Genomic DNA, 8,412 nt, shown 5'->3' on the forward strand with positions numbered 1-8,412 from the left:
CACCCAAAACGCTACTGTCCACGTTTTTACAGCAGCGAAAAACGCCCAAAATGACCTCCAACGGCTTCGATTTGATGTCTGTTACTACAAAAACAATTTCGCTTAGGTGTGGGTATTCCAAATCGATTTCGTTTAGGTGTGGGTAATCCAAATCTAACTTCGAACAAGGGTGGGTCAAAAAAAATTACCGGGCTTCCCGGATCTAAGCTATTATAGTCGTTCGAGTTTGTCGGATCGAGGGAAAACACCGTGAATAGCCACAACGCGCCGCTGCCGCCGCACCTGCTGCTGCCCGAGACCACGCGCTGCCGCCTGCTGCTGCCCGACGCTCGCGCCAGCTGCTGCCCGAGCCCGACGCTGCTGCTACTGTGCTGCTGTCCCGACGCCGCACCTGCTGCTCCGATGCCGCCGCTGTTCGTTGCGTCGCCTGAACGGAGCTGCTCGCTGGAGAAGAAGAATCCGAGTGGGGGTGGTCGGCGGCTTCAACAAGAGAGGGAAAGAGAGGAAGAAGAAGAGGAAAAGAACAAGGGCTAGGGTTATTTGTTTTAAACTTTTAACTCCTTTGGGCTTGGGTTCTTTTCCTTTTGTTTAAGGCCCACTTACCCAACCCCTCCTTGTTAAAACAAGCCAATAATATAATTTTGTAATTGGCCCAATGGCCCAAAACAAGTGTCACATAGCGGAATCCGTACTAAACCATAATTTGATAAATAACTATACGCGACTAACTCACCACTAATTCTGTAGCAATACACAATAGCCGAGATGCCACACTTAAATTAAATAAAGATAATTGATGAATCAAACAAAATAAAATGAAATAAATAAATAACCTATTTTGTTATAAAAATTTCCCGAAACTCGAGGCAAGCTAACCTGAGTAACGCGGGGCGTTACAAATATACTCATTTGTTGCCAACGGAGTAGATCCAGTTGCCCTAGTAGGCAACTCTTGGTGACTACAAAATGCTCCGTCTGTAGGTGTATCCAATGGGGAAGGTTCCTGAGTATCTTTTCTTACCACTTCGTTCTGGTATCCTCCGTGTCCAGCATATTTGAACAATTACCGCGTGAAACCAGTAGAAAATCATCATTACCATCTCCCGGTGTAATAATCAATGGAGAGGAATAAAACTGCCCCTCATCCCTGTTCTCCATAGATGAACCCTTAGGCGTCAGACGCTTACTACTCCAATCTTCCTCAATTTCTAGGTCCGTCAGCACCTCCTTACCCTTCCTCTTTTGCCCTATCGAGACCCCGGGCTCTAACCTCTGGCTATGACTCTTCTCTTGCTCTCCTTCATGCTCAACTCCTGTATCCATTGGCATATTGGTTGGGATTGGCATCATAGGAGGCTCTAAGGGTTTTAGTGGTCCCATGTTGAAGGTACTCAATATGTTAGGGTTCAATTGGGGTGCTTGAGGTCCTCTTTCTAGGAATGGAAGTTGAGGTGGTGGGGGAACCCTAGGTGAAATCATCCCATAATTGTGTGGAGGTACCCAATGACCCATTCCATAATAAGGTGGAAGGCTAGGAAATAGAGTAGATGGGTTGGGCATTCCATAAGGATGAACACTAGCTGGAATTTGCATTTGGGACAAGGGAAAATGATAGGAAGGAACCGGGTTAAACATAAACGGTTGGTACATACCCGGATTGATCATTGGAGGAAGTTGTTGAGGATTTTCAGTCCTAAACTCACTGTTTTGAGGTATATTAAGGGTGGGTAGCTACTGAAAATTTACATAACCATGTGGATCCATCATAGGAGGTTGTGTAGGAGCTTGGGAAGGAGAAGTAGGGAGTGAAGTGTGTTGAGAAGAAGAAGCCATAGAAAGAAATAAAGGCTTGAAATTTCTGCTTCTTCTTGGTTGCGGCCGAAATCGAAAACAATGGTGGTGAGGGAGTGGGTTTTTCGAAAAACAAAGGGGAGGAAGAGAGTTGTGTGGGTTTGTGTGGAGTTGTAAAGCTTAGGCAATGGGTCTATTTAAAGCTTTCCCTAAACTAAATCCTAAATGGAAAGGGATTGAGTTTTAAGTTCAAACTAGGTTTCCTAAACCTAAAAGGAAAAAATAAGTTTGAATTCCAAATAGGATTAGGGAAACAAAATTTGAAGTATTTTTGAGTTTAAGGAGAGATTTGAAACTTAAATCACAAAGGAGTAATGTGTGACCCAAAATAAAACCCACAAATTTTGAAATTGAAACCCAAATCACGAAGGAAGAAGGATTTTCGGACTGCTGGAAAAACAGGGCAGACGCCAGGCGCCTGCGTGATTTTTTTTCGCAAAGGGCAAGCGTCAGGCGCCTGCGTAATTTTCTTTTTTTTTTTTCCTTTCTCTTTTTTTCAACTTTTTCAAAAACATTCTCTTAATAAGAAAAACTTTTTATAATTAAACAAAAAGAATGTAAGATACAAAAACTTCTTTCCTTTACCTTTGTTCTTTAAAAAACGGATAAGAAGGAAAAACATTTTTCGCAAACATTTATTGACCTGAAAGTTGAATAGAGGTTTTTCCTCTATCCACTGATTCTCCAAAATAAGGCTTAAGTCTCTGCCCATTTACTTTAAAAATACTTCTCTTAGAGTCAACTAGATCCACTGCCCCATATGGGTAGACTTCAAAAATTTTAAAGGGACCAGACTATCTAGACTTAAGTTTCCCAGGAAAAAGTTTCAATCTAGAATTGAATAACAGAACCAGATCACCTTCTTGAAGATTATTCGGTCGAAGACGCCTATCATGCCACTGTTTAGTTTTTTCCTTAAACAGCTTAGCATTCTCATAAGAAAATTGCCTGTGTTCTTCTAATTCCAACAATTGTAACGTCCTCGCTTTACCTGCAGCCGACAAATCAAAATTTAATTTCTTAGTAGCCCAAAATGCTTTATATTCTAGCTCAAGAGGCAAATGACATGCTTTCCCAAAGACGAGCCTATAGGGGGACATGCCGAGGGGAGTCTTAAATGCTGTCCTATATGCCCAGAGTGAATCATCAAGCTTCAAAGACCAATCCCTACGGTTAAGATTTACAGGTTTTTCTAATATGTTTTTTATCTCCCTATTAGATATTTCGGCTAACCCATTCGACTGAGGATGATATGCTGTTGCAACTCTATGACGCACATTGTATTTAGCCAGCAACTTTTGCATAGACCTATTCACAAAATGAGCCCCCCCATCGCTTATCAGACAACGCGGGGTTCCATAACGCGTAAAAATATGCTTTTGCAGAAAACGAATGACAACTTTAGAATCATTGGTAGCAGTTGCAATGGCTTCTATCCATTTCGAAACATAATCTACTGCTAACAATATATAAAGCTTACCATTAGAAGATGGAAATGGACCCATAAAATCTATACCCCACACATCAAATATTTCAATCTCAAGGATCGGGGTTTGAGGCATTTCGTGGCGCTTAGATATATTACCTGTCCGTTGGCATTTGTCACAAACCTGGGCAAACTTATGTGCATCTTTGAACAGAGTGGGCCAAAAGAATCCACTTTGCAAAACTTTGGCTGCGGTTTTGTGTCCTGCAAAATGTCCTCCATATGGAGACATATGACAAGCGTCTAATATCGCCTCGTGCTCTTCTTCTGCTACACACCTGTGTAAGATATTGTCAGGTCCTAGCTTATATAAAAAAGGTTCATCCCAACGATAAAATCGAACTTCATTTAGAAATTTCTTTACCTGTTGCTTGTTGAACTCATAAGGAACTATTCGACTTACCAAATAATTTGCTATATCGGCATACCACGGAACTGAATCAACTTGCAAGAGTTGCTCGTCAATAAACTGTTCACGTATAACAGTTCCATCATCACAGAGCGGGGATTCCAATCTAGACAGGTGATCAGCAACTTGGTTTTCAGTACCCTTCTTGTCCCTAACTTCAATATCAAACTCTTGAAGTAACAAAGTCCATCGTATCAAACGTGGTTTCGCATCTTTTTTAGCAAATAAATATTTTAAAGCAGAATGGTCAGTAAAAACAATGACTTTTGTGCCTATCAAGTAAGACCTAAACTTATCAAAGGCGAACACAACTGCTAACAGTTCCTTTTCAGTAGTAGTGTAATTGAGTTGTGCACCGGTCAGAGTCTTACTAGCATAATATACAGGATGCAAGATCTTGTTTTTACGTTGTCCTAACATAGCTCCTATTGCATAATCACTCGCATCACACATGAGCTCGAAAGGTAAATCCCAATTAGGTTCGATAATTATAGAGGCTGAACATAAAGCAACTTTCAACATTTCAAATAATTTTAAACAGTCATCATCAAAAACAAATGGTCTATCATGTTCTAACAATTGACACAAGGGTTTAGAAATTTTAGCAAAGTTTTTTATAAAGCGGCGGTAAAATCCCCCATGCCCTAAAAAACTTCTAATCCCTTTAACATTCGCGGGAGGAGGTAGCTTTGAAATGATGTCTATCTTAGCGTGGTCTACCTCTATTCCTTGCTTGGAAATTTTGTGACCCAAAACAATACCCTCTTGTACCATGAAATGACACTTCTCCCAATTTAGGACTAGGTTTGTTTGTTCACATCTCTCCAATACTCTCTCCAAATTAACTAAACATGCGTCAAAAGAATTTCCAAAAAAAGAAAAGTCATCCATAAAAACTTCTAGAATATTTTCTACCATCTCAGAGAAGATGGCCATCATACACCTCTGAAAAGTCGCGGGTGCATTGCATAATCCAAAGGGCATTCGCCTGAAAGCGAACGTACCATACGGACATGTAAATGTTGTCTTCTCCTGGTCTTCTTGAGCAATAGTAATTTGATTATAACCCGAATATCCATCTAAGAATCAATAGAAATCCTTACCTGCCAGACGGTCGAGCATCTGGTCAATAAACGGTAGAGGAAAATGGTCTTTCTTCGTCACCTTGTTGAGTTTACGATAGTCAATGCAAACTCTCCACCCACTCACAGTTCGGGTTGAGATGAGCTCATTCTCCTCGTTGGCCACCACGGTTATACCCCCTTTCTTTGGTACACACTGTACTGGGCTTACCCAGCTGCTGTCGGATATTGGGTATATAACACCGGCGTCAAGCCATTTAAGAATTTCTTTCCTTACAACCTCTTTCATCTTCGGGTTCAACCGCCTTTGACTCTCAATAGAGTTCTTAGCATCTTCTTCCAATAAGATTTTGTGCATGCAAAAGGCCGGGCTTATCCCTCGGATATCTGCTATCGTCCATCCAATGGCCTTTTTGTGCTTCTCCAAAATCTGCAATAAAGAATATTCATTAGTAGGTGATAAATTGGAAGCTATAATAACTGGTAAAGTGTCGTTATCCGCTCGATACGCATATTTCAAATGCGACGGCAATGGCTTCTGCTCCACCGTGGGTGGTTCCACTATGGACGGAAGTAACGACTTGCATTCTTCTTTTTGTATTTTTTCAACAGGATTAGTCACATCTTCCGATCCTTCTGCTATCTTATCAAGCTCTTCTTCAATCTCTGTAACTAACAAGTCATAAAACTCATCAAACATAACAGGATTCAAGTTAGTTATAGCAGAGCACTCTTCAAAGTCTCCTGGTAATTTCATGGCGTCTAGAATGTTAAATTTAACTTCTTCATTATTTACCCTCATTGTAATTTCTCCCTTCCTCACATTAAAAACTGTATCCCCAGTGGCTAGAAATGGTCTTCCTAAAATAATGGGAACGTCTAAGTCTGCCTCGCAATCTAGAATGATAAAGTCTGCAGGGAAAATGAATTTGTCCACCTGGACTAAAACATCTTCTATCTTTCCCTCAAGTCTTATGATAGATCTATCTGCTAGTTGGTGGGTAACCGTAGTAGGTCTAGCTTCTCCTATGCCTAAAGATTTGAAAACTGATAATGGCATAAGATTAATTCTAGCGCCTAGATCACATAATGTCCTTCCTAAGTTTTTCCCTCCTATCGAACATGGAATGGTAAAACTGCCAGGATCGTTACATTTCATAGGTAGCGGGCTGCCTACAGCTTCACTACTACATTTTGTCATGGCTACCAGTTCATGCTCTCCTATCTTTTTCTTCCTAGAAACTATATCTTTCAAAAACTTAGCATAATTTGGCATCTGTTCTAGAGCATCTACTAATGGTATATTTATATGCAATTGTTTTAAAATATCTAAAAATTTTCTAACCTGGGAATCATTATTTTTCTTAACTAATCTTTGTGGAAACGGGGGAGTGGGGGTAAAAGAAGGTTGTACCTGTGGAGGAACACTCGGTGTGTCCTCATTACCTTTTGTAATATTTTCTTTTTCTGGTGTCGTTGGATTCTCTGGTCTCTTTACAGTTGGTTCAGTGGACGGAATCTGTACATCTGTTGTTGGCATTGTTGGTTCATCATATGCCAGTCCACTCTTAAGGGTGACAGCTTTGCACTGTTCTTTCCCTTCACGTTTTGGTAATTCAGTATGGCCTGGAAAAGAACCTTGTGGTCTATTCTTCAATTCATTGGCGAGCTGTCCCAATTGGGTCTCGAAATTCCTCATTGATGCCGCTTGGGATTGTATCACTGCGTCGGTTCGGGCCATGTACTCCTTCATCATATTCTCAAGATTTGAGTTGTTATTTTGAACTGGTGGAGTCTGTGTTCTCTGATTGTACTGCTGTTGCGGTGGCGGGATGTATTGCTGTGTAGGTGGAACATAGGGCTGCTTGTTCTGCTGGCTCTGCCCTTGATTAAAACCGCTCGAACCTCCTTAACCTCCCCATGAGAAATTAGGGTGGTGCCTCCAACCTGGGTTGTAGGTGTTCGAATATGGGTTAAAGTTCCTATTGTTCCCATGTCCTACATAAAAAACGGAAACAGGGTTATGTGGACAATTATCATAAATATGGGTTTCACTGCAAAATGAACAAATGAGATCGTTGACTTGGCAAACAGGGGCATGAGTGCAATAATCCGACTGCACAGGTTGTATCGGCGTGGCTAATGGATTTTTTATTCCCAACGCCATCTGTTTCAGCCTCTGGTTCATTGTAACCATCTCTTTTTGCATCGAGGTCGCAATGTCCAGAGCCAAAACTCCAGCTGGATCTTGCTTCTTTGGCGCTGCCCTAGATCTTTGCGAACACCATAGTTCGTTGTGTGAAGCTAAGTCATTTAGGATGTCGACTATCTCGTTGAATGTTTTCTTTGTAAAGGCTCCGTTGGCAACATTGTTTAGCATCATCTTAGTAGGATGATCTAAACCTCTAAAGAAATGTTCTATCTGGATGCATGCCGGCAAGCCATGGTTCAGACATTTCCTGATTAGTTCTTTAAATCTTTCCCACGCCTCGTGAACAGGTTCACGATCATACTGTCTAAAGGAGATGATCTCCTCTCTGATATCAGCGTGGCGAGTAGGTGGGAAGAATTTTGTTAAGAACTTCTCCACTAACGACCCCCATGTGGTGATGGATCCCGGTGGAAATGCATTGAGCCATGCTCTAGCTTGGCCCTTCAAAGAAAATGGAAAAAGTGTTAGTCTAAGAGCATCGTTTGTTATACCAGGTAATCGAAATGCATTTGCAATTTGAATGAATGATTTCAGATGATCATGTGGATCCTCATGTTCCTGCCTTCCAAAATGTCCAATTGTCTGCAACATTTGGAACATCATTGGTTTAAGCTCAAAGTTTGCGTGGGCTGGAATAGGGTTGACTATCCCTGAATCAATGTTCTGAAAAGCCGTGGCAGCATATTCTCGAATTGCCACGTCTCTGTTGTCCGCCATCTGGATATGGTTGAATTCATTATTTCTTGTGTGATCCCTCATATTACCGTTAACAGCAGGTGGATCAACCGGATCACGAGGTGGAATATCTGCCATTGATGTGCTCGTACTCTCTACCTCACTTTCAGGACTGATTTCACCTTCTCTCTCTTTTTGCTTTTCTAGTTGTTTTCGAAGTCTTTGCTCCTTTCGAGTTTTTCGAAGGGTCCACTCAATCTCAGGGTCAAGGGGTAGAAGAAAAGATCTTGTGTTCATGCACTTTAACTTACCCTTGTGAGATAAATGACCAAAAATATAAAACAAAAACGGTGGATGGAAATTACACCCAACAACAATCCACAAAAATAAAAACTAAAAGAATTTGAAAATAATTTTAAAACTAAAGTCCCCGACAACGGCGCCAAAAACTTGACTAGGGTTATGCTGAACGCACGCACTGAGCGTGGTAACAATTCTATAGATGCAAGCGCACACCTGTCAGAGTAATATAAAATGGATGGAGTATCCAAGTATCGATCCTCAAGGACTTCTAAATAATTAACAAACTCTAAAGTTTTAATGAATAGTGAACGTTGAAATGAGTGATTCTTGTAAAATGGGAAGTGGTCACAAATAATGGTTTTGGATTTGGGATTTGGTCTTATAATGGTAAAAC

General features: G+C 41.0%; 1 non-coding gene across 1 annotated transcript; it reads left to right on the forward strand.

Moving 5' to 3' along the window:
- Window positions 1-7,266: 7,266 nt before the first annotated feature.
- On the forward strand, window positions 7,267-7,373 carry LOC148208230 (small nucleolar RNA R71). The gene has a single exon (XR_015789156.1). It is a non-coding gene; the product is annotated as a small nucleolar RNA R71 (small nucleolar RNA).
- Window positions 7,374-8,412: the final 1,039 nt, after the last annotated feature.

The sequence above is a fragment of the Momordica charantia genome, assembly GCF_013281855.1.
Source record: "Momordica charantia cultivar OHB3-1 chromosome 11 unlocalized genomic scaffold, Mcharantia_2.0 BLBB01000011.1, whole genome shotgun sequence".
Classification (NCBI taxonomy): domain Eukaryota; kingdom Viridiplantae; phylum Streptophyta; class Magnoliopsida; order Cucurbitales; family Cucurbitaceae; genus Momordica; species Momordica charantia.